Here is a 16,178-nt window from a genome sequence, read left to right on the forward strand (position 1 = left end):
AGTTGTGAGGGCAAGGGCAGAGAAGGGATTAAGGGTTCTAGGAATTGCTGGTGATAAGATGGGTAGCCCAGATTGAAGACACTTTATTTTATGGTTACTATGAGATGGCAATAGCCCCAATTTGGTTACTTTAATAAGTATATTGCATAATAGGCAGTTGCATTTGGTAGGTGCTGTGCTGAGGTCTGGTAGGCTCATGGATTAGGAATTTTTTTCATATTTAAGGTTAAGGTGAATATCATTATTGTTAAAAATCACAGATGTGTTTATGGATAAATCTATGTATTGTACTGTAAATTAAAATTCATATAAGTAGAGTGTGGAAAGATTTTTGTTGACAGTTGTCATAAATTATATAATCTATTTACTAATAAATTTAAAATTTTCTTTCTGGAATGATTTTATAATTTTCATTGTCCATCTTTAAATCAGTTTATTATATGTGATCATGATATGTAAGTTTTGATTGCAAAGATGGTTTTACAATGGGGTAATTTATCTATATCATTAGTAATGGCATTATTGTGTTGTGGGAATTGAGATGAAGAGGGAGAAAGTGTATACTTGAACACCAAGATGCAATAGAGTGGTTTATTATGCCTCAAGGAGGGAAAACCTTTAAGGTTAAAATTCACGGATATGTTTATGGCAAAATTTATATATTGTTCTGCAAATTAAAGTTCAAAATTCATAAAAGTAGGATATGATGAAATTTTTGCTGACAAATGCCATTAAATATATAATCCATTTACTGATAAATTTAAATTTTTCTATCTGGAATATTTCTATAATTTTTATTTTCTATCTTCATATCAGTTTATTATATGTGATCATGATATAAAAGCTTTGATTGCAAAAAAAAGATTTCATAAAGGGGAAATTGATCTATATCATTAGTGATAGTATTATTGTATTGTGGGAATTATGATGAAGAAGGAGAAATGCTGATGGTGAGTGGAACTAGAGTGTGTATACTAAATATATAATAATGAGATTTTTATTGCATCTCATCTTCAGGTTTGCATAGTTAAATTAGTTGTTCTTATTGTATTCTCAATTCATACAGCTGTAAAACCGAACCTTCTTCTCTTCTCTTCTCTTAAAATTGATATAGCGAATTATTAGAAATTTAAATATATAATTGTTTGCATCATTTATAATATAATGTAAATAATATATATAAATTTAATAAAGTAAATAATATAATTTTAATATTATATGTATTTAATATTAAATTAATTGATATATAAAATAATTAAATATATGATTGTTGTAATCAATATATTTAAATTTAATATAATAGTTAATATTATTAACATGGTTATATTAATTTACTTATATATTGAATATAATTTAATGATTTATTTGCATCATATATAAAATTTAATTACAATTATTTATAATATATTTAGATATATAATATATATTGGTTTATATAATATATTGCTTTATGATTAATAGGTATATGTTAATTACTTATCTTACTTAGAAATCCATGAATAAATTTTTTATCGTTGGATTAAACTTATTTATATAATTATCAGATTTCCTCAAATCTTTTAATTTTTTTAAGATTCTATTAGTATATATAAGTTACCTATCTTAATAGGAAATCCCTGAATTAATTTTTTAACACTTATTACTATGAGACACATTTATAAACATTAAAGGATATATTTTTATTTTATTAAATCATATTTATTTCACAAAAAAATATATAATCTTATAATACATTATTTATAAGGGTATCATTTAGTATAAAATATACGAATAACGTTAAATACATGGAAAAAAATAATTTGTATAAAATATGAGCATAAATGAAATATAAAACATTAATAAATAAATAAAAATTCTCATAAATTGTGGATAAATTAAATACTATAATAAAATTAGGCATAAGTTCTGCTTTAAGCATATTGATTATGAGTGTATTATATATTTCTTAATCATTATGATCAATATGCTTTTGTGTCATTATAAAATATGTATTTAAAATTCCCCTCCCTTTACAATGATTTATATGGCATTTATAATATATTAATTTATCATTAATATATAAATACTTATTAGAATATAAAAGGGCTTTTTTATATTTTGATTTTATAAATTTATAAAATGCTTTTTTAAAAAAAAATAAATCTTGAAAATTGAATGGTGATTGAACTATTTAAAAATATGGAAAATTTGAAGTGATAGAACGATAAATATTATTTTATTTATCATATTTATTTACAGATTCTATGAACATTATATCTCAATATTGATAGTAATTATAACTTACACTAAAGAAATTAAGCTTAAAATCAGCCATCACCCACCTTTTAAGTAATTAAATTATACTGTAGTTCTCGGGTATAGGCTTTTTCTTTGTCCCACTCCTTTTAAATTAAAGCCTATAGAGCTTTAAGCAACATTTTTCGAAATGTTGTGCATACAAGTACGTGCGGCTTGCCCACAAACGTGTGGAGGACTCCTCATATTTTTACTTTTATACCCAAATTAAATTGTTCCAATTAGATGGAAATGAGGAAAACCTAGCGTAGCTCTGCTGAATCTTCAACGCTAGAGGGCAAAAGCGCTATATATCACGTAAATAAAAATTTATTTTGTATATCATCGCAATTAAAATGATATAATGAATACTATTTATATTGAATTTTACAAGGATTGATGCATAATTGTTTTCACTTACAACAGCTTCTTGGGTGAGAATAGGAATATTATCTTGAATAGCTTTATAATTGATATAGTAAATGTATTAATCATATTATATTTACATCGAATTAGGGAATAATTATTTTCACTGACAACAGCTTCTTGGGCAGGGTTGCCAGGTCAAAATTTTCAAATTGTGGGAGAAATTCGGTATTTTGTGGGATTAATATAAAAATTGTGGGAGAAATATGAAAATTGCTAAAAAAAAAAATTTTGCGGGCCGAAGGCCCGGCCTGCGGCAGGGATTTAGAATTGACTTAGTTATCCGCTTATTATTTTTTATTAATATAAAATCGAATCTATTTTCCAAAATAAAATAGGTAATTATTTTTCAAAATAAATTAGGTAATTATTTTTCAAAATAAAATAGCCAATTATTTTTCAAAATAAAATAGCCAACTATTTTTCAAAATAAAATAGCCAACTATTTTTCGAAATAAAATAGCCAACTATTTTTCAAAATAAAATAGCCAACTATTTTTCGAAATAAAATAGCCAACTATTTTTCGAAATAAAATAGCCAACTATTTTTCAAAATAAAATAGCCAACTATTTTTCAAAATAAAATATCCAACTCTTTTTCAATATAAAATAGGTAACTATTTTCCAAAATAAAATACGCAACTATTTTTCAAAATAGGTAATTATAGTACGACACAAAATTTCTTAAATACTATCTTTATTATTAAAATAACATATTGATTTATTATAATATATTAATTTTGTTTAAAAATAATAACCAACGATCTTTTTTAAATACAAAAGAATGTAAACAAGATAAAATTTTATAAAAAAATTGTAATTTTACAATGTAAAAAAATATATTTTATGCTAATGTATAAATAAAATTTTATAAAAAAACAAAACATTTTAAATTTACAATGTAAAAAATAATTATAATCAGTGCGGGGAAGTTGTTCTACAGTATTTAGTTAATACAATGGGGGAAGGGAATATGATATTTTGAGGCATCAAAAATCTTCAAAGCATAAATCAGTAGAGGGCAGTCTATCAACATCTATTGCAAAACAAAAATATTCTTCAAAAATAAGAAATAATACAGATGCAACTACAGTTGCGGAAATGGTAAATACCTATCATGCAGTACAACATTCAGAGAGCTACTTAACATCATAATGTTGGTAGAATCTTTCCCCATAATATTTAACGACTAATATAAATGAAAAGTATACTTTGTAGAACACAAATGAGCAAGGCTATCATCAATGTTTTAGGATATAAATCCAGAAGGTCAATTCTTGACGATTTGAAAGATGTACAAACATATGCAATTCTAACAGATGCATCTAATAAGGAGATATCAAAACATTTCTCTTGATCCTCCCCTATTTCAACAAAATTAATGTCATTTCAATAAAACTATTAAAAAAATTTTCTCCAGATATGAAATATCCAAAGACATAGCTAACCATATACAATTATGGAAGATTTGGCCAATGAATTGCATGACAGCTTTTTGATCTGATAATTCCTCAGTGAATTTGGCAAAAACCAGAGTGTATTTACAGAATTGAGTCAGCATAATGTTGGTTGACAGATTCCTCCAAATACGCGCCATCGTAAAATTTTAAAATTTTACAAACCTTTAAAAAATAAATAGATTATAAAAGCTGTCCTAATATTTTGAAAAAAATTTTCAAAAATAAATGGCAGAAGTATATTTAGGAATTTTACATATAGGAAATCTACTATATGCTGTAGAATATAATTTAATAAAGGTTCACTAAATTATGCTGCAGAAATACCAAAGTAAGAATATTATTACTATTATTGGATAATTATTAATAAGATTTAATATGATGTCATGTTTGAGGAAATTGTAATGCTTCTTTATTTTTATGATTTGCCAAAATATTCAAAATATTAATTTTACAATGTAAAAAATAAATTTATTTGATTTTATGCAAATGTATAAATAAGATTTTATAAAATATAGAAAGTCAAATAGTTATAGTTAATTATATTTTATTTGAGATTTAAATAATGTAACTAAACGTTTACCGTCGTTATTAAGATATTTATAAAATTCCTGGCATGACATTTTATAATTTTGTTTAACCATTAACTCGGCCTCTAATGTTGTTAAAGCAATTCGATTTCTCTCCTTTCTCCGGGCAGTCCTCATCAGGCTAGCTCCAATGAGGCATTAGAATGAGGTAAGGAGAAAACATACTCGCATATTTTTTCCAAGCATGGGGATTTATCGTTATTACTAAAAAATTCCACCCATTTCTCCTCTGCTTTTAGACCATCTAACTTTAAGTATTCTGGAGAATGAAAAAAAATGGAAAAATTTACAATCTCTTCAAACAAGGCTTCAATGTCTATCGGTAATTTTAATATATTTATTAAATTACAAAAACCATCAAATGATGGTTTCTGTTCCAAGGTCATAATATTTATACACTTGTAAATAGAGTTATTAAAATCAAATCTTGATTGTAAATATTCCAAAATTGTCTTAATAAAAATATTTGCTTCATTTAAAAATACGTTAATTATAGTAATATTTGAACATTTTAATATGATATTTTTAGCAGTAGCGCCATAAAATTTATTATCTATTTTTAACTGTAGAGATGAACAGAGCTGAAGCATGATTTTGTGAATCTTTATCAATAAAGAATCTTCTGATTGCAACTGAATATTAACTACATGAAGTAGATTCCTACATGTGAAACTAATCCCAAATATGCTTCTGACATTTCATCCTCGAAATTTTTTTTTAGCAAAATAGAACATTTTATTACTTAAATCTGTTTGGTATATGGGATATAATATCAACTTCTAAAAGTTCTATTCTTCTAACACAAAAATTTTGAAAATGTCTAGTGGAGCACTGCAATTCTAAACGATATAAAATATATTAAGTAATTTAAAATATATTTATAATAATTATACATACTGTTCTAACTTCTATTCTTTCTAACACAAAAATTTTGAAAATGTCGAGTGGAGAATTGGAGAATTTTTAAAAAATATATTTTAGAGCGGAAAAATAAAATAAAAGAACTAGACATATTTTTCGAATAAATATTTAAAATTTATTTTAAAAATATAAAAATAATCAAATACTCTCTCTCAAAATATTATTTATATATTAAAAACATTAAAATGCTAAAAAAAAAATTGTGGGATAAATTAAAAAATTGTGGGAGCTTTTTGTGGGAGATTTCTAATTGTGGGAGTTTTGTGGGAGTGAGATGTATGTGGGTAAACTAAAAAATTGTGGGAGACTCCCACTGATGGGGGGAGACATGGCAACCCTCTTCTTGGGTGAGAATAAGAATATCATCTTGAATAGCTTTAATTGATATAGTAAATGTATTAATAATATTATATATACATGGAATTGATGCATAATTGTTTTTACTGACAATAGCTTCTTGGGTGAGAATAGGAATATCATTTTGAATAGCTTTATAATTGATATAGTAAAAGTATTAATCATATTATATTTACATAAAATTGGGGAATAAATGTATAATTTTTTTAATATATTAATATAAAATTTTTCAATAATTAATGTATTAGTGCATTATTTGGACATAGTAAATAAATTGTTCTTAACAATCCAGCAGCCAAGGCATGGTTTATTTGTGCATGTAAAGTAAGCAGTAAAGCTATTAGTCTTTATGCTTTTTAAAGTGATTAGGCATAGCCATCTGAAACAGGTTAAATTAATGGATTATTTTTGTTTAAAAAAAATAGTAATCATTTTTCTTAATTAAGTTTATATCTAAATTTCAAATAATAGAATTTGAAGTAATAATTTATTTTAACTTTATTTTTAAACAATGCAACTAGTCAAAGTAGGAAGGCCTGCCTAGTAGATTTATTATTACAAAAAACTTTTAAAGTAATAATTTTTCTTAACTTTATTGAATGCATGATATACCTTAATTTTATTTAAGATAATATTTGAAATAAAACTAAGATAATATTATTAGATGGATTAAGAAAATAACTAATGTAATATTATTAGATGGATTAAGAAAATAACTAATGTAATATATAATATATGGAAAACATAAATTATAGCATGTCTTTTTTTAAAGATTTTATTGATATTCAGGAAAGCTATATATAGTTACAAATTTATACCCATTAATTTTAAATAAAATAAAGATAAATTAGTATAATAAATTGTGAATTTGTTAATATGTAATAAAAAAATAATAACCAATCAGCCTAATTTTTTAAAGGAATAAAATTTGTAAGATATATCTTTTTTGTTAAATATAGTAATTTGTTATATTAGTATTGGAGAATATGTACAATATTTTCTATAGACTGAATGGAGTATTGAGGGGTCTATATTTAAGGGCAAGTTGATCTACTAAAATTTAATATTATAATAGAAAACAAAATATCATAATAATACATATCAGAGGTCTGGGTAGGATATGACCCTTTTGATTGATAATTATGTAATTAGAATAGCATAAAATATCTGCATGTCATATTTAATTAATAGTTTTAAAAAAATTGGTTACCTTTATACTTTCTATTTATATAAACTCAAAGTATTATGCTGGGTTGATTATTGAAAAATGCTATTTAGCTTGTAAATCCAATTTCACCTTTTCGTAATAAAGGCTCAAATTTTTTTTTAAAAAACTACTAATTTTATGTAATTTATAAATAATAATTTTGATCTACAATATTTGACTAACTACTAATTTTATGTTTTTAATTTATAAATAATCATTTTGATCTACAATATTTGACAATTTTTATATTTCTAAAATAAATATTAAATTATTTTGGAAAAAACTTGTCTAGTTTGTCATATTCCTTTTTTAAATTGTCGATAATTTATTCCTATTTCAACAAAATGTTAAGTAACGGATAGGGCACAATTTGACTACCTTTATGCCTCTATTAAATAAGTATTTCTGCAACTACATCGAGTCTTATATTTTAAAAGATGATAGGATTTTTTATGATAATAATAATAGCAAACTAACTAATTATATTTATTTAATCTTTTTAATTGCTTTTGTGATTCTAGAATCTTCGTTCTATCTTGAATCTTGATATAAATTTTAGTAATTTTCGTATTTTTTAATAACTTTTTATATATATTGTTTAACAAGCGGACTGAAGATTAAAAACTAAAATATATTCTTTAAGCATTACATATTAGCCTAAGCGTTAGAGTTAGTCAAAAGTTTAGCAAACTTCATGCATAGAACTGGTCTTATAATCAGATTTGTATCAAATTATTGAAAATAACTCGATTTAAAATTTAATGAGATTTAAATTATTTCTATATTTATTAAACAAACTGAAGAGAAAAAAATAATATGAAGATCATAATCATAAGATTTAAAATATCTTAAATCGGGGAAAAAGATACCTTAATCTATTCAATCACAATTTAAAATTCGATATTTAAGATTCAGCCGCCATCAGACAGAACGTTTTTTCGAAGTGGTCTTGGGTAATGTTACCAGATTTCCAAAAAAACCGTATAATATAATATATTTAAAAAAAACAATCCAAACCCCTATTTTTTTAATCGTAAATAGAAAACAAACTGTTTGATTTTAATCAGAGATCTGCAGGCCCGGCCCTAAGCCCGGGTACTAGGGCCGGGCCGTATTTTAAAATATACCCGGGCCGGGCCTGAAATTTTTTTTAAAAATACCCGGGCCGGGCTGTATTTTTTAAAAAAATTTATACAACATGAATTATTATATTCGTCAATTAGATATGGTTAAAATGATTATATATAGTTATGATTAATATAATGTTTGGTGAAAGTTAACACTAGATAACACGCATAGTATCTATTACATAATAAAATTATAGTTTTCCTGCCATGGAATAAATACGCAAAGGATTAAATACATTATTATATAATATATAATATATTTTTTATTTTTTAATTATAATATCATTTTTATTTTTTTAATACATATTATATAGTATATTCTCAAAATATTATTTACACAAATTTTTTATAGTATCAATTAGTAATATACTAAATATCTGTATAGAACAAAAATTTTTAAAAACGGCTAACTGTTTTATCCAGAAAAATATTATGCAAGCCTGAAAATTTTGCTCATAGAAGGAGCAAAGGTCTAGACATATAGTATCGAAATTTCGAGGCTTAGTCAATATTTTTCTGGCGTAAATATTGAGTTAGCCTTTTTTAAAAATCGGCTCAAAACGAGCCGTTTAACAACATTAGCTAATATACTTGCTTATTAAATAATAATACTCGCCGAAAAATATGATAAAATACGAAATAATGAATTTTTTGTATATACCAGGTCGAATATAATTTTAAAAATTCCGAGCCGAGCCTAAAAAAATATTTTTTTAAAATCCAGGCCGGGCCCTCAAAATTTTTTTTTAAATATTCGGACCGGGCCTAAAATTTTTAAACCCGAGCCGGGCCGAAAATTTTTTAAATCTGGGCCGGGCCATACAAATTCAGGTCTCTGATTTTAATAACGATTAAATGGTCTCTTGAAATGTGGCTCCAGTATTGTTATTTTTAAATATTATATTACATAATATTTAAAAATTAATTGAACAAGTTAGTATTATTTGTTTGGAATAAAAAATAAGAATTGCTGGTAACATTGCCCAAAAACCGCTTTGAAAAAACGTTCTGTCTGTAAATGGCTTAAGACGTGACGTAACTTTTATTTCGCTTATAACTAGATTTAATTTATTGGCTGATAAAAACTGATCGATAAACTGATAGGTTGGTACTAATCATGCATTATATATTGTCATTGTTCTATAATTTCCCTTCTAGCATGATACCAATCTTGGCGATTTTTTTAAATTTTGCTCAAAATGTTTTTCTTTAAACTATCTACCAAACAGATTGAAGCACTAAAGTAGTATAAAATACGCATTAATAATTGATAAATTTCAGAGAAAATACTTCCAAGATGTTTGATTAGCTATAAGCTTAAGAGGTGATACAATAGTTAGTTTTTTGTTCATAATTCGCTTAATTTTTTATTGATTAGCGGATTAGAATTAATGAGGCATTAAATATTAACGCAAACCAGTTAGTTAGAACTTCTACATTTTTCGTTCTGATACGATGCTAATTTTGACAATTTTCTATTTTTTATCAATAATTCTTTTCCTCTTTAAACCAACTGCCAAACAGAAAAAAGCAATAAAATATTAATAAAACCCTACTTAATGGTTAAGTATAAGTTTCAAAATTATTGTTTCCAAAAGCTTGGCTCACATCACGCTTAAAGCGTGATGTCATGGTGTTCATTTTGTTTATAACTCAGTTACTTTAAGTGGTTCTCATATTTGAGTGAAGAATTAAAACAGCCATTTTTTAATTTTTAGGTTGGCCAAACTTGTTACTAATAAATTATACTAGCCACTAGAGGTGGGCGCATGCTATGAAATTACGCGTGACCCATCGTGATTTATTAGGCGTGATTGGGCGTGAAGGGCCTTCCTAAAATTTTTCCCGGGCGTGAACATAAATTTCCCGTGAATCACGGAAATTTTTATTTTTAAAATAATTTTTTTATAAATTTACAATTTTATAATTATAATATATCTAATTTAATTTAGTTCTTTTTTAAAAAAAGAATAATTTTTAACAAAAAATCTTCCGCATTTTATAAACAACATCCGGTATCATACCGTTAGTTCTATTTTCTTTTTATGTTTAGGTGTTTTATCGCGAGACTTTTTGTTAAATTTTGCTTAAACATTTTACAGATAGTTTATATTTTATTGGTAAAGATCTTCTATTAAACAACAGAAAGTGAAGGATTTTACAAGCTAGGTCAAGAGTTAATAAATGTTAGTGTTACATATGGGCAACAAAATATAAAAGATATACTTGTGAGCCGGAAAACTCTCAAGAATACTATAGCTCCAAAAATATTTGATGAAATTAAGATTAAAAGCATGATCAATAATAATTACTTGTCCATAACCACTGATTTTTGGATGGATGACTATAAAAATCAAAGTTTTTTAACCATTACAGGACATATTATCATTAAGGATTTTGAATTAAAACATTTGTTTTGGCCACAAGGGAAATCAAAACAGGGGTTCAATATTAAAGTGTAGTCAATTTAATTTTAGAAGAATATATAGAAGTAGAAAATTATTTAAATAAATGTATAGTTGTGTGACTGACAACAGAGCAATCTTATAGTTCTGGTTTCGAATCCAGACTATATATTTTTTCTGAGCCAAAGGGGGTATCGGAGGCGACCGCATGATTCCGTTAATATATATCAGTGTCTTTTGCATATTAGTAAAATTTGGTTGTTATTTAGCATAATTGCCATATGATGACTAACGTTATATATAATTACCCTCTTTTTACCTTTCTTTCTAACATTTATTTTAAAACTAACATTTTTGAAAATTTTAATTTTCATAGAGAGAATTCTTTGTTTTATTTTTTTTAAACATTTATTCTATTAAAAAAAGAATTTAAAACTAACTTATAAATTTATTATTTTGAATAAAATAATTTGTACTTCCCAAATATAACCAAATTATTAAATTTTGTATTTTTTATAGAAAAAAATATCTCAACTTTTTATATTTACCATTGACTTATATTTTTTGGAAAGTAGTAAAAGAATTATAAACAAATTTTGAAATTTGTTATAGAGAATCACTTATGTAATTGTTTTTCTTTTTACTTTTAAATCAATTTATAAAATAGAGTTAAAAAAAATCTATTAAGTTCTAAAATCTTGGCCAAGCCATTTAATGATCCTATAAACGAATTTACCAACACTAGAATCCTTCTGCCGAAAAATAATAAAGGTGGAAATTGTTTGTTGTTTTTTAATTTAATGGTTGATGAATGAATAGATATTTAATAACTAATATTTTTATAAGTATTTTCATGTTTATCCAATTAATTTGGCTAGATAAAATTTTAATAACTAAATTTTTTCCAAGAATTTCGTCTTTTCATTTAGATTTATTTGTTATGGCGAATCAAAATTCAAAAACGAATTCTTTTTTTATAATTTAGGGCCCAAAATTTTTTTTGGGGGCTATTTATGGGGGCTAAAATTTTATAGAGGGGACGAATTTGGAGGTGGGAAATATCTTTGCGCCCCTCCTAGGTTCCTTCCCTTGAAGACCTGGTTTCCTAAAGCTTTTATTTTACCGGAAACACCTAGTTTTGGTAAAACAAGTAAACAAACTTAAATTGCTTCATAGATTAGAAATAATTAAAGTTAAAAAGGAACGGGGTCATTTTTCTCAATTTGAAAGAAATGGGCAGATGGTTCAATAGTGACAGGAGAATTAACATATTCATCATTCCCGAATTTAATTTTATCATTTTCAAGCCCTGTCTGGATTTTTTTTGAAAAAATGGGCGAGGTTTTATTTATTAAAACTAGTTCAGACTTTTATATGATGATTTTTCTCAACCTCTTCTCCTGGTAAGTCAGTCAATGTTAGTGAGATTTAATTAATTAAACAAATAAGATAAATCATAGATATTGCAAACTACCTCCTGCTTATCGCAAGATAATACATAATTTTAGTTTGACAAATACATATTAACTACTTATATAATTTTCAACAAAATTTAAAGAGGACAAATATTTTTAAATGAAGAGAACCTATACTTTTTCAAAATACTTATTTTCCTAGTTCAAGATAATGGCACACGACTTCCTATGCGATCATACTTATTTGTTATAGATCAGTGCATAACAAATATTAATATTTTTTTAAAGTGCCAATTTTTCTAGTAGAGTAAAAAAAACCATCATCAGGCTCCGAGAGGTACGCCGACACCTATATAATTAAATATTTCCATCCATAATATTATATAATTGATGTTGTACTTCCAATTGTTTAGAGTGTCAATTAAAGAGGCAAAAACAAAATTTAGTTTTAATGGTATATGAAAATAAATAACCCAAAATTTATCTTTTAATTCATCCATGTTAAAATTTATAAATTTAGCATTTTGAAACAATATACTTTTGGGGGATAAAGATATCAATCTCCCCAGCTATATTTAAGAAACAATTAGGTGTAAAATTCCAGGTAAAAAATAAACACCCGGACCGGGCCTAAAATTTTTTAAAAAGGTACCCAGGTCTGGCTGATAGCCACTATTATCTATAAAAATTGAAAATAAATATAATATATTTTAACAAAATCCAGACTGCATGCCAAAAATTTTAAAAAAAAATCAGGATAGGCTGTGCAAATGGTACCTACATCTCTGATATATTTATTACCTTCAATATAAATATATAACTGGAACATAAATTTTCATTATGTTGATTTCATAAAATCTGTAAAAATTGTATTTATATGCTCAATAAAAAAATATTCCTAAATGAATTTTTATACATTTATTTGCAATTTAAAACCTAAAAGTTTATTTTTGCTAGATGAAGGTTTTGCCTAACTTAAACCCGCATATTCTATGGATAGACTCAAAGATAATGGGTTGATGAGTGGGAGGGTTAAAAAATATTTTTGAAACAATGGGCAGGTGAATTTGAAATATATTTCAGGCAAAATGAGCAACTGACTTCTATTTATTACTAAATATTATTTTTTTATTTCATAATTTATTTAAGTAAAAATAAAATAATAAATAAAGAGCCAAATCAACCAATATAATAATTTTTAAACATTGGACAGGCAGGTTAAACAAAATTTTTAAATAAATGAGCAGGCAGGTGCACCAAAATCTGCCAATTGCAGACAGGATGACATCAGAACAGCAGATTGTAATGAATTTTATTTCTGCCAAAGCATTTATAAATGATATGCGTCTGCCACTTTTATTTTCCCATGCATTTGCCATCAGTGGTCTGCAAAAGACAAATTTTTTAGGCCCAATTGAGTTATTGCCATTCAAGTTTTGCTTGGCCCAATTTCAATTTTTTACTAAGGTTGCCATACCTTTTTTTATATATTGCTGAATTCTGATATTATAGAAGTGATAATTCATAAAGTATAGTATTTTTAATTTAACCACTCCCCAATATTGTAAATAGTATTTATTTTGGTGTTCAGTAACATATATTTTGTATAAACCTTATATTAAAAAAAAAATTAATTACAAAACCCTCACCTAGCTATATAATAATATTTTATTGAGTTCATAAATAAAAATAAATACAGAAATTATAAAATTAATAAAAACAGTATATTCATGTCCAATATTTGTTTACATGGAATGTAATAAATATATATACTTCATTAACATTTTTTACAGAATAAATGAAAATTTTAGTGATAACCCTCATTTTTTGATTTATATGTCATATAGGCCTATTTCTGATTTATCCACAAGAGGGAATTTTCTGATTCATCTATCATCAAATTAAGTAGAAAATTCTAATTCCCTATCATATAAAAGCAGATATTTATTTTAAAGAAATTCATGATAAAATAATGAATAAAAATTGCCTTTTTAATATGCGCAGAATTTTAAAGATTGTAAGAAAGATATATAATAGTACATAATGCAATGGAATGCACAAAGCACTTCTTGTAAAATGTTCTCCAGAGTTTTGAGTAAGTTTAAAGCATCTTCTCATTGGATTCATAAATCACAATTTCTGATGAAAAATGAGAAAGAATGATAAAAAAATAACAAAAATTGTGGTTATATTTCTTAGTTTGAAATTTTTTTTTATTTATCTAAATAAAATTTGTTAAAAATTATACTTTTGAAAAATGAATATTTAACCTGCAGCTAACTTGTCAATTTTTGCGGTAGGAAGAAAAATTGGCAAAATTTATGAATGACAACATCATTAATTGATTATCATTTTGAGATCCAATGTGAAATATGAAAATCATCTGTAACATAAATTACCAAGGCATCTTATGTTGAATATATAAAATCATCGCCATTAAATATAATATATATAAAATTATCGCCATTAAATATAATATATAAATATGTAAATCACATGCTAGAATTACTATTGACTTAAAATTGCTATGATGATTATCATTGGACCCAATAAGCTATGATGATTTTTATTGGACGAATATTTTTTAAAAGAACACTATTGGCTAAATTTGATTGACGTTGTTTGAAGATTATTATAATAGATATATATAATTTTAAGAAAAAACAAAAATAGTTCTATAAAAATTTATATCATTAAAAATTTAATTAATTTACTTAAATTTGACATATTTTTAATATTACGAAGATAAGAATATTCACATATTCATATATAAATGAGAAGAAGATTTTCTTCCAGATCTGGGGATGCTCGCTTTAAGATCCCTCCACAAACGCTCAATACGTTGAATATGGGTCAATATTGTTATAACTTGAAAAAATATTAAAATTTAAGATTTGTGTGATTGCATAAAAAAATTAATACGAGTTTCAGTGAGTTACCAAATTTTTTTTAAGGTAGTTTTTTATATTTATTTTTACATGTATTTTGTTTTATAATAAATCTATCTTAATTTTTAAAGGGATCAGAGCTATCCGGATTCATTACTGGTTTTAAAAGGATTACTAAAAAATTAGGGTTTTAAGTTAAGGAATGATAATACGGTATTATCACGTTTTGACTGAAAGTCCTAATTCTTGGTCATGATCAGGGTTGCCATGTCTCCCCCCATCAGCGGGAGACTCCCGCAATATTTTAGTTTACACGCAGACATCTCTCTCTCGCAAAACTACCACAATTGGAAATCTCCCGCAAAAATCTACTGCAATTTTTTAATTACTCCCGCATTTAAAAAAAAGAAGTATTTTAACGTTTTTAATATACAAATAATAATAATAATTTTGAGAGACATTAATTGATTATTTTTATATTTTTAAAATAAATTTTAAATATTTATTCGAAAAACATGTCTAGTTTGTAAATTTCTTTCTATCCTGTTTTATTTTATCCAATAATAAATCAACATCATTTCATTCATATAATCAATACAGGGGAATACATCAACATGGATTGCAATACAAAAATATTCTCAAAAAAAATAAATAATACAGATGCAACTATATTTGCGGAAATCGTATACATCTATCATGTAGTTCAACATTCACAGAGCTATATCATCACAATGTGGGTCGAATCTTTTCCTCATGATATTTAACGACTCCAATATAAGTGCAAGCCTTATCACACGTGTTTTAGTACCTGAATCCTAGAGGTCAATTTTAGATGATTTGAAAGATGGGCATATATATGCAATTCTAACAGATGCATCTAATAAGTGAAATATTAACATTTCCCTCTATCCTTCGCTATTTCAACAAGAATAAGAACATTTCAATAAAACTGTTAAAATTTATTTTTTCCTCGGATAGTGAAAAATCCAACGATGTAGCTCTCCACATAATGGTAAATATAGCTGATTCAGGGTTATCAATGATTTGCATGTCAGCTTTCTGCGCTGATAATGCCTATGTAAACTTTGGCAAAAACTAAAGTTACCGAATT

At 25.4% G+C, this 16,178-nt stretch overlaps 2 long non-coding RNA genes across 2 annotated transcripts; both read right to left on the reverse strand.

Moving 5' to 3' along the window:
* Positions 1 to 3,622: 3,622 nt before the first annotated feature.
* LOC135931080 (uncharacterized) lies at positions 3,623 to 3,980 on the reverse strand. Its single transcript, XR_010572933.1, has 3 exons — positions 3,912 to 3,980; positions 3,813 to 3,867; positions 3,623 to 3,757 (listed from the first exon to the last, which is right to left on the reverse strand). It is a non-coding gene; the product is annotated as an uncharacterized LOC135931080 (long non-coding RNA).
* A 1,840-nt stretch (positions 3,981 to 5,820) lies between these two features.
* LOC135922039 (uncharacterized) lies at positions 5,821 to 14,558 on the reverse strand. Its single transcript, XR_010570706.1, has 4 exons — positions 14,450 to 14,558; positions 14,220 to 14,318; positions 6,086 to 6,157; positions 5,821 to 6,043 (listed from the first exon to the last, which is right to left on the reverse strand). It is a non-coding gene; the product is annotated as an uncharacterized LOC135922039 (long non-coding RNA).
* Positions 14,559 to 16,178: the final 1,620 nt, after the last annotated feature.

Source organism: Gordionus sp. m RMFG-2023, chromosome 1 (genome assembly GCF_954871325.1).
Source record: "Gordionus sp. m RMFG-2023 chromosome 1, tfGorSpeb1-WG-v2, whole genome shotgun sequence".
NCBI lineage: Eukaryota > Metazoa > Nematomorpha > Gordioida > Chordodea > Parachordodidae > Gordionus > Gordionus sp. m RMFG-2023.